General features: G+C 37.1%; 1 pseudogene; it reads left to right on the forward strand.

Moving 5' to 3' along the window:
• Nucleotides 1–1166: 1166 nt before the first annotated feature.
• Nucleotides 1167–3677, forward strand: LOC147331906 (uncharacterized; annotated as a pseudogene).
• The last annotated feature ends 5995 nt before the right edge of the window (nt 3678–9672 follow it).

Below are 9672 nucleotides of genomic sequence, written 5' to 3' on the forward strand. Positions count from 1 at the left end.
TAATTATTTATTAAAAGCTAGACATTTTAAATGAGAATAAGAAAGAAAGGTATGTCTTTGTGCCCCCTTTTCCCTGTTAATGCCCTATCAGCCCCCCTGGCTAAACTTTGCTAGATCCGCCCCTGCACAGTTACCAGCGTCAGCTACGTAGAAAAAGATCCTGGTGTAGAAAGTAATATTAAATAAATTCTAACAACAGCTTATCAAGCTTAAATGTGCTGCTGTTGTTTATCCGCTGGTTTCCTCTTTCTGGTGCAAAGTGGGCCAAAAACAAACAAGAGAGACAGACTCGCGACAGAAAAGCCGATCAGCTGATCATTAATCAGTTTCATGATTGAAGTAGCAGCAAGAAGAGGCAGTCGCTCCATATATCGTTTGTTAAGCTTAACGCAGGAATGCTTTACAAACATTCAGAGATGGACTTACACACTTGCTTTACTTCTCTCGGGGATAATTTTGTCGGAGATGAAATGCCGGGTTGCTAGCGAAGCTCCAAATGCTATCCAGACCACAGGTCCCGCATGCCACAGCTGCTCTATCACGTGATGCATACTGCTCCGACGTGCTAACGTTCTGAGGTGAGTTACGGCGTGTTGCAAGTTTTGTGAGGTGCTTTCGTGATATTTAATGGATCGGATTACATTTTTTATTTTTCTCCGATATCCGATCCAGTAATTTAGGTCAGTATCAGACCGATACCGATACGTAATATCGGATCGGTCCATCTCTAATTACAAATAATGATCACTTTAAAGTTACTGTATTTTGTTGTGTTTAGTAGTGCTCGGTGGTAACATGCGACATTTTCTAATTTTGTTGTACTATTGTACTAGGTATGACTGTGTAACTGCAATAAAGAGTTATTCAAGTGCTTTATGTACATCTACGAATATTTGCACTTCTGTAGGATGAAATTATTCCAGGAATTTGTTGTTGACTTGTATGGTAAGGTACATTTAATACATCTGTGAAAGACTTACAGCTTTGTATTCATTAACATGTACAAAATGACTGGCTGCTGAAAAAATAATTGAATTATTTTCGTTTGTGTCTTGTGTTTGTTTTCTGGTTCACAGATTCACAATTTCCAGATGGAACACAATCCAAAAAAACTGAAATCACTCTGTGAGGCAGTGACAACACAAAGTCCAGGAAAATCCCATCATATGCATTCAACCCCAACAGACATTAAAAACACTGTCGTGGGAAGCGGCAGCAGACTGACTCAAGTGATCATGATTTCCCTGACCACTGCTCTGAAATTATTGATCTGACCAGTATAGTTCCTAACAAATCCTTCAAACTAGAGTCCTGGGACAAACTTCCAGAAGATTTTGAATTTCGTTTTCCACACATAGACGAAGCGGATACGGTTGTATGGAATCCTGAAGAGGATCTTGTCAGAGCAGATGGTGATGACACAGTCGTGATAACCCTGAATTATGTCAACAGTGAGGATCTCAGACAGGTAAGACCATGGACAGTTGTGGTTGATATGGTTTAAGTGTGACAAAATATGGAAATTTATTAATAATCAAATTCAGTAACTTGCATAGTTCTGATTTAAAAAAAGCTGATCATGCATTCCTGCTTGGACAAAATTTAAGCATGTGTGTTATTTTCTGTAATATTCTTTTGGATCTTAAAAGAAATAACCTACAGTACTGTGAAACACTTGCTCGATTTCTATTAATCAGAATTCATCTCTTGTTTGTTTAAAACTTGATTTTTTTGCAGCAATAATACAACATTTTAAGTAGTAAGAAGTACATGAAGATATGATAAAAACATGTGGAATTCCACTGTAATATGTTTTTTTACTCTTGTAAGTGAGACATGTAGGCTGAAAATAAAGAGGTGTATTTTTGTTCTATTTCTTAAGACCTATTGACATATTTTGCAGACTTTTTAAGAACATTCATGATTTGGAATAGGCCAAGGTAGAAGATTGAAGAAGAGTCTTCTAATCTTGAAGGGTTAAGGTGTCTGTTGTCAATTAATGCCATACTTCCTTCTCAGAATGCCGACACAAATGGATTACCTATGGATGGTTTCCTGCTACCATTGTCTTCAGCTAATGGCTTGCCCACACCCCATATGCAGTCAATACAGGAGGAAGCACCCCAGATTGCACAGGTAACATGGATCAATTCAGGCAACCATAAACACCTACCTTTACATACTGTAGAGATGCCAAAATTTCATGCTATTTTCGGAGGATATGGCAGTTTGTGGGTCCATTTGAATTAAAAGGATATTGTCAGTTGACAGAGAAAATTCCAGTGTTTTACATTAAGATAAGATTAAACAGGAAATTTAGTCTTGAAATAAAATTATTTACATAACACAGCAGTGAGACATTGTTTTGGTGTCACTATTGTGTTCTCTACCTATTTTGCACAGGAGTCTTCTCATACATGTAAAGAACACTTGTATAATTTTCTGTGAGGCATACAAGGACATCCATCAGGCCACAATATTAATGTTATAGATAAATTGTCAGTGCAACCATGGTTTGGGAATATACAGCCCACTAAAATTAGACAAATAAATTTCAAACTTTTTCAGAACATTGATATTGTGTAATCTGTACAATTCAATTGCATTTCTTATGGAATGTGCATGTTTTGTCTTTTACTCAGGACCATGGACTGAATTTCATCGCACAAGGTTTGCCTTTAGATTCAAGCAACCAACTTTCCCCATCAAATTCAGGAGACCCACAGAGCCCCCTACATGTATCAATTCGCAGGATAAAAGTTGTTGATGATCTTTTGGCTGTATTTATGGACAGTCGCATTCTGAATGAGACTTTAAAGATGAACTTTGTAAATGAAAATGCTGTTGATGATGCTGGGGTGTCAAGGGAGGTTTACACTGCATTTTGGGAGCAATTTTTGGAACAGTGTGAAGGTGAAAATGAACGAGTTCCAAGGCTTGAGGCCAGACTTTAGTGAGGCTGAATGGCAAGCAGTTGGGCAGATATGGGTGAAAGGCTTACTAGACCACGGTGTCTTTCCAGTGAGGCTGTCAAGGGCTTTCATTTTAGCTTGCATCCACGGAATGGACTCAGTTGATGTAGACATTCTGATTGCATCGTTTCTCAACTATCTCCCTCCTTTTGAGAGATCAGCTGTTGAGAAGGCTCTCCAAGGCACAATGGATGAAAATGATGAAGAGGACCTGCTTGACCTTTTACAAGGATGGGTTCCCACTTCCTACCACCTAAGAACAACATGCAGCCTGCCATTGAAACAATGGCTCATAAGGCCATTCTCCAAGAGCCAAAGTTTAACCATCTTCAGCGTTATGTTAAAAACGCTGATGAAACCAAAGCTGAAAAAATCCTGCGCTTCTGCACAGGATCTTCTGTGATATGTGTTGACAAAATTTTGGTGTGCTTTAATGCTGAAACTGGGCTCAACAGAAGGCATGTTGTTCACACCTGTGGAGCTACCCTTAAAGTGCCATGCACTTACAGTTCTTATCCTGAATTTCGCACAGAGTTCGACAATGTCCTTTCCAGCAATTACTTTGAAATGGACATCATTTGAACTTGATGAGTGTACTAATGGTTACAGCTGTAATTGTTATTTGTATGATTATCCTTGAGTTCATAAATTCTGTCTTGTTTCATTTTGTCATTGAAGCATTTGATATATTCAGCCGTATAACAAGCAGTCACAAATTTAATTTTCTGATGGTTTAGTTGTATGTTAGCTCAGATTTCACAAGGACTCTTTATTGTTTAAAAGTCTTTGAAAATGACCGCATCTTTAACTTCTGTTGAAAACAAGGTTTGTGTTTAGCGTTAGAGGGACAGATCACATCAAAATTTGCTGTACACGTTGTCATTGTTTTCTTTTACTCCTGCCATCAGCCAGAATAAAGGCTCGCTTTTGTTTTAAGTTCAGTGTCCTCTCTCTCTCCTTGTCTGCTTTTGGGTACGTTCTCTCAACACACCTGCATACCCTGCAGTGACACACATTGGCTTGCTGTTTATCCATCTAGAATGTTTTGTCGTGAGTTGCCTAGTTTTGGGAAATATTAGCTGTAGAGATCTCTTCCTTGTTGAAAAACTACATGAAGCTACATAAGGTCTACATAAAGACATTGCTACTAAGCATTAAGTACCACGTGAAACAAGAGAAGGGTAGGCTTGTACAGTCAATATCTCTAAAATTGGGCAACTCACACTAAAACAATGTGGATTAAGGAATACTACAGCTAGCGAACAGAAAAATGTGTAAATTTGATTTTAGGGTGAAAAGTCCATTAATATTAGTAAAGAATGTCACTATGGTTGCGAAAAAAGTTATTGAAAGTGAATGATAATGACAAATTCTTAAAGCTGATGTGGCCTATAAACATCATCTTGTAACAATAAGTCCTATTTTCCCTTGATTAGCTTCCAAAATGTTTACTAGTTGTTTTGTTAAAAAGCATTTTGCCATCACAAGTTATTTTTTTTGAAAGGACTTTGCCATAATGTGACATACAGATGATTTACAATTCTTTATACTGTCTTATATAATTACAAATTAACAAGCAATGATAATCAGATTTAACAGTTTCTTGGATAAACAAGATTGTAGGCCAGGATTTCTAATTAGATTAAATAGTATATATGGTTAATTATAAAATATTGCTACATTTTTGACAGATTATGCACTTCTGTCTACCCTTCTCTGAAATTAAAGTGCCTGGGAACACAGGCAGTCAATACACAGATGTTGTCGATATGCTTTTGTCATTTGCAATTTTTTAGTTGTCTGTACTACATAGTCCAAAAAAAAAAAATTAGAAATTGATTAGATTTCAGTTTATTTGTCCGGTAGTTCAACAACACATATCATCCTTTCAGAAGTGGTGAGTTTTGCAAAAATAGCATTCGAATGAAATTGCTGTTCATCAACAGAACAGGTGGGTGCAAAGAATTTGTTATTCAACTGATAAAATAAGCTTCAGATAAATTCAGTGACCAAAAAAAGAATGTTTATATCTATTAGAAATTCTAAGAGTTCAAAAGGTCTCAATTTAGTTCTTTATTTTTTCAGTTTTGTTTAACCAACATTAGAAAACTAAAGCTCTTCTGGAATCAGAATAAATAGTTAAAGAAAAAGAAGCAAAAATGACATGAAATAATTATATTTTTAGCCAGAGAAACTTGAGTTCAGAAAAATGCCAAGGTGCCCCCTCTCAGATTATGATGCCCCTTAGTACCATTTCATGTAGCCTGCCAGTGTGACAGTTGGCGTTATAATATATATAAAGCAACAAGGCATAATAGAATATCTCTTCAATTTTAAACTGTATTCTAGCCAACATCAACAACTAAACATTCCCATCATTAACAAATAGAGATGGTGTAAATAAAAAACAACTCACCATTTAAAAATTATTACAAAATACTCAACATAAACCACCATTATCTGAGTAAACACTGTACATTAAAACTCCTAACACATTAAATTAAGATGTGTCTTATGTTTTGATCCATGTATCAAGCCAAATACACAGTTAAAGTAATTCGAAGTAATACACAGACATAGAACTTGATAACATTTGACAGAACATTACAATGTTTTTGTGCTAAAGAACACTCAGAATATCATTAACAGGCAGAGACTACACAGCAAATCCAGCATGTCCAAATTAACACTGTCGGATTTGATTTCAACACTATTAAAGTGTCTATATGGGTCCACACCAGAGAGTGTTAATTTAACTCTTTTTGGAGAGTTGGTACGTTAACTCTGATTTAGTGTTAAACACCAAATCTGTCTGGAGTTGATAATTTAACACTTGGTGTTAAGAGTTTATATATTAACTCTCAAAGAGTATTTTAGTTTAACTACGTAAGAGTTATCTTCTAATTCATTCTAAAAAGCGGGAATTTTACTGTTCTGAACTTCTAGAAATTTCTTTTGGAAATAAACATTTACTAAAAAGATGCAATGGTTTTTGAAAAACATTTATTCTGAACTGTGCACCACAATTTCAAAACATTTTCTGAAAGATGTAACAGTATACATGTTCTCACTTTCATTAGAACTTTGTTTATCAAAAGGTCTGACATGGTAAATGCAAATAACAGCGTTCTCATCACTTATTTCTTCAATACAATATGCAGGTCCTTCATTCATCACTTTGTGGAACTTCAACGCACTTCTGCTCTCCCCCATATTCCATCTTCACAAGCATATCCTGTGCGGAGATTGAATAAAAATTAGTTGACACTAATTAATGGCACAAATAATCCAGTAAACAATTGCAGCACAGTAAAAAAAAAAAAAAAAAGGAATCCTCTTTGAGCCATTACTTGTGTAAAGTATTTTCCCAAAAGACAAAGACACAGGCAACAGGTAATACTGAACTAAATGTAAAACCTCAACCTTTTTCATTTTTACCTAAACCGTGTGCACAAAACTCTGGAGGGATCTATGCTAACGTAGAATCCAGTAAGGATGCCTGCTACTGCTGTTTGCTCGTTTTTTTTTTATTTTTATTTTTATTTTTTATGGGCGATCATTTTCAGGCTTCAAGCCTGAAACAGCTATACACTGTGTAGCAGCCTTGTGTTTAATTAGTTGCCTTGTGAAGTTATTCTCTAAGCTAAGTTGTACACAAGTACAGGATGTCATTTTAGAGTGTTTAGCAGTGTATAGCACCATTATACCAACATTTCACATTCTAGACATTGTTTTAGGTGTATTTGACCAAAGGTTTGACTGAAAATTCACATGCAAGCTTTTTTCAAGGCTGTGGTATTTGCCCGCAAACAATACCTTTCAGCTAGCTAAAACAGAATATTATGCTATCACCGAGCAACATGGCCAATGCCTTTCACACAGCTTTGTCTCAACTCCAAAGAGCCACAGAAGTAAAAGCTAATAATAATTGAAACAATCTTTGAAAAAATGACTTACCAAGCATGGCAAACAACTCAAATATGTAGAGCAAAATGTTCTGAAACGGCTTCACTTCGGCTTCGATTGGAGCCGTGCTGGGGGCGGAGTCTGTGAATTTACTCTATTGGTGTCATAGCCCCTCTAGGAGTTCAGAGTTGAGAGGTCAAGAGTTAATGTTTCCATTGTAACACCTCCAGATTTGACATAGAAACACTCATTTTTAACACTCGATTTTAACTACTATCATTTTACACCTCAGAGTTACATTAAAAGAATGTGACTCTACTTAGAGTAAAATTAACTCTACTTTTGCACTACTTTTGCAAGGAGACTATTAACACCAAAAAATTTAACACTTTTGAATTTGCTGTGTACTTTAGTTCACTGACCCTCCTGGAACACAACAATAAATATTTCTATATAAGATATTCTCATAAATAACTGTGTACTAGAAAGCTTACAGTTTACAGTCTGTTTAACATCCAGAAGTTAGCTTTCTCACATATAGCACAGGTCAATTTTGAGAAATGTTCTCTGCTGCAGTGTATCCAATTTACACTAATGCCATGATGTTCTCTCTTAAATGCATGTACAAGTTCACAGCCTGATATGGGTCTGTTGGTGGAGTCAGATGGGACTCAGTCATGATGATATTGCACAGTTCATATACATCGGGGTCACATGGTTTGGTCAGTCAAAAAACACACTCAGTTTTACACATTTCAACATGTTCTTCTTCAGTGGGGCAAAGGAAGTCTCTTGTCCTGTAGAGCTCAGGTAATGTATACATTACATTAGGTCGACCACTGGGGATATTGATGTTTGTTGATGGCCTGATGGAGTGTGCATTCCAAACCTGTGCAGTGTCATCCAGCTCATCCTGTTAAAAAGAATACAGAAATTTAAGAAATGCGATCGCATGTACTTATATACATATACGCAAATCACGATGAGACAACTCACTCACTGAGAGGAAGGTTTCTTATATTTATGCAATTTATTATTTTTAAACAATCATGTGCATTTTTGTAATCATGTACTTTACCTAATGTCATCTGTACAAGTGTTTCACACACTAACTACGGTTACTGTTATGCTGTGTTATCTTACATTAGTACTATTAGTCTTATTACTACCTGCTTGGCTCATCTACTCCCCTCATAATAATCAATTTGTTTTATGTCACTGATCAGCGTATTTTGTATTTGTAAGTTATTTTGATATCACAATCGAAATAATTCCAAATTGTAAATAGTTAATATTATAGATAAGAAATTTTCATATGCCATGTCAACATCTTCAACATAGATGTTACTGTAGTCTTGGTTGTTGAGCTCTTCCTTAAGGCGGCCGATTGCTTGAACCTAAATTATAGTATTTACACAATTTTTCATTTCATTTACTCCCTGCTCCTCTCAACCGCTTCTCCCTGTCTTGTCTCTTTCTTCCTGCAAGTCTCTCCATTCCCTAAACCTGGCACAGGTCTCATCTCTCACAATACTTAGTGTATTACCTCTCTATCACTTCCTCAGTTTTCTTTATCTCTCACTCACACACGCATGCATCCATACACTCAACAAAACATATTTTATTAACTCACCTGGGTGAGTCCCATGCAACAAAACTGAAGGAGGTTTTTGTACAGAAACCCACCATCAAAGTACCCGTTGTCTCTGATGTCTGCAAATAAGGATAACCAGAACTCCAGACACTGGCTGCGAAGAAAATGCCACCAGTATTCAATCCTTTGATTGGCGGTACTTGCTCCCTCCAAGTAACTCTCAAGGGTGTCGTTAGGAGCCACGGGCACAAGGAAACGCTGAAAGTCTCTAACATGGCCATTTTCAGTTCCAAGATCGCCCCTCACAACTCTAGGGCAGCCCTTTAAACGCTGCACCGCTTCTATGTAATACCCCCCGATCACTTTCGGATTACTATTTGTTGTGTACGCATTGTGCCAGATGAAATTCGGCCCTTTTGAAAAATAGTTCCTTCGCCTGAAACGTCTTGCCTGCCTCAGTGCGACGCCTCGGGGATCCAGCTCCTTCAAAACCAAGCGCACATCCTCTTTCCTCACGCGTAGTCCATGTGCCCTGCATTTAGCGTACATCCATCGGTATCCGTGAAGCTGCCCAGAGTACTGCAATTGGTTGTCTAGAAATTCAACCAAGACGGCCAGGTCAGAGTACGCTTTGTGGCGAGTGTGTCCCCTTGCGCTAAGAACTCTCTTCAGATGTCTTTCGCTTATGTGGAAACTGTGTCTACTGCAAAGCACAGTTTTAATGTCTTTATAGTTTAGTCCAAGCTCAAAGTAAAAATCGATGAATCGCTCAAATGGGTGTGTGTCCTCCATCTCTGTGGTTGTTTCTAAGGTTTCAGTGCTGATTTGGAGGTGTATGGTACAGACTTTTGCGAGATCTCGCAAAACAAACTCGGGATCTCGCAAAAGTCCGTCTTAATTTTTTTTTCTCCCATGTCCCCTGCGGGGCTCCGTACAAACTCTCCCACACGAAATGCCACGCTACATCTCAATGTTACATGTGGGTTACAGGGAAAAAGTATGTAAAGAAAAAATAAGTAGACACATTTTAAATTAGAGTTTTTGATTGAAATCTTAGTGTTGTGAAAATCCTGTACAACTAGTAGCATGGCTTCAGGTAAACCAGTGTTCATCTAAAATCTTATCAAATGGGAATGCCATGAAATTACTGCAGACAGGAGGTCTTATGAGCATGTGAAGGATATAAAAAAAACAACAACA

The sequence above is a fragment of the Aulonocara sp. 'chitande type north' Nkhata Bay genome, linkage group LG4, assembly GCF_057382095.1.
Source record: "Aulonocara sp. 'chitande type north' Nkhata Bay isolate Kocher_YH1m ecotype deep benthic linkage group LG4, A_spYH_male_GT1.1, whole genome shotgun sequence".
In the NCBI taxonomy this organism is placed as follows: Eukaryota; Metazoa; Chordata; class Actinopteri; order Cichliformes; family Cichlidae; genus Aulonocara; species Aulonocara sp. 'chitande type north' Nkhata Bay.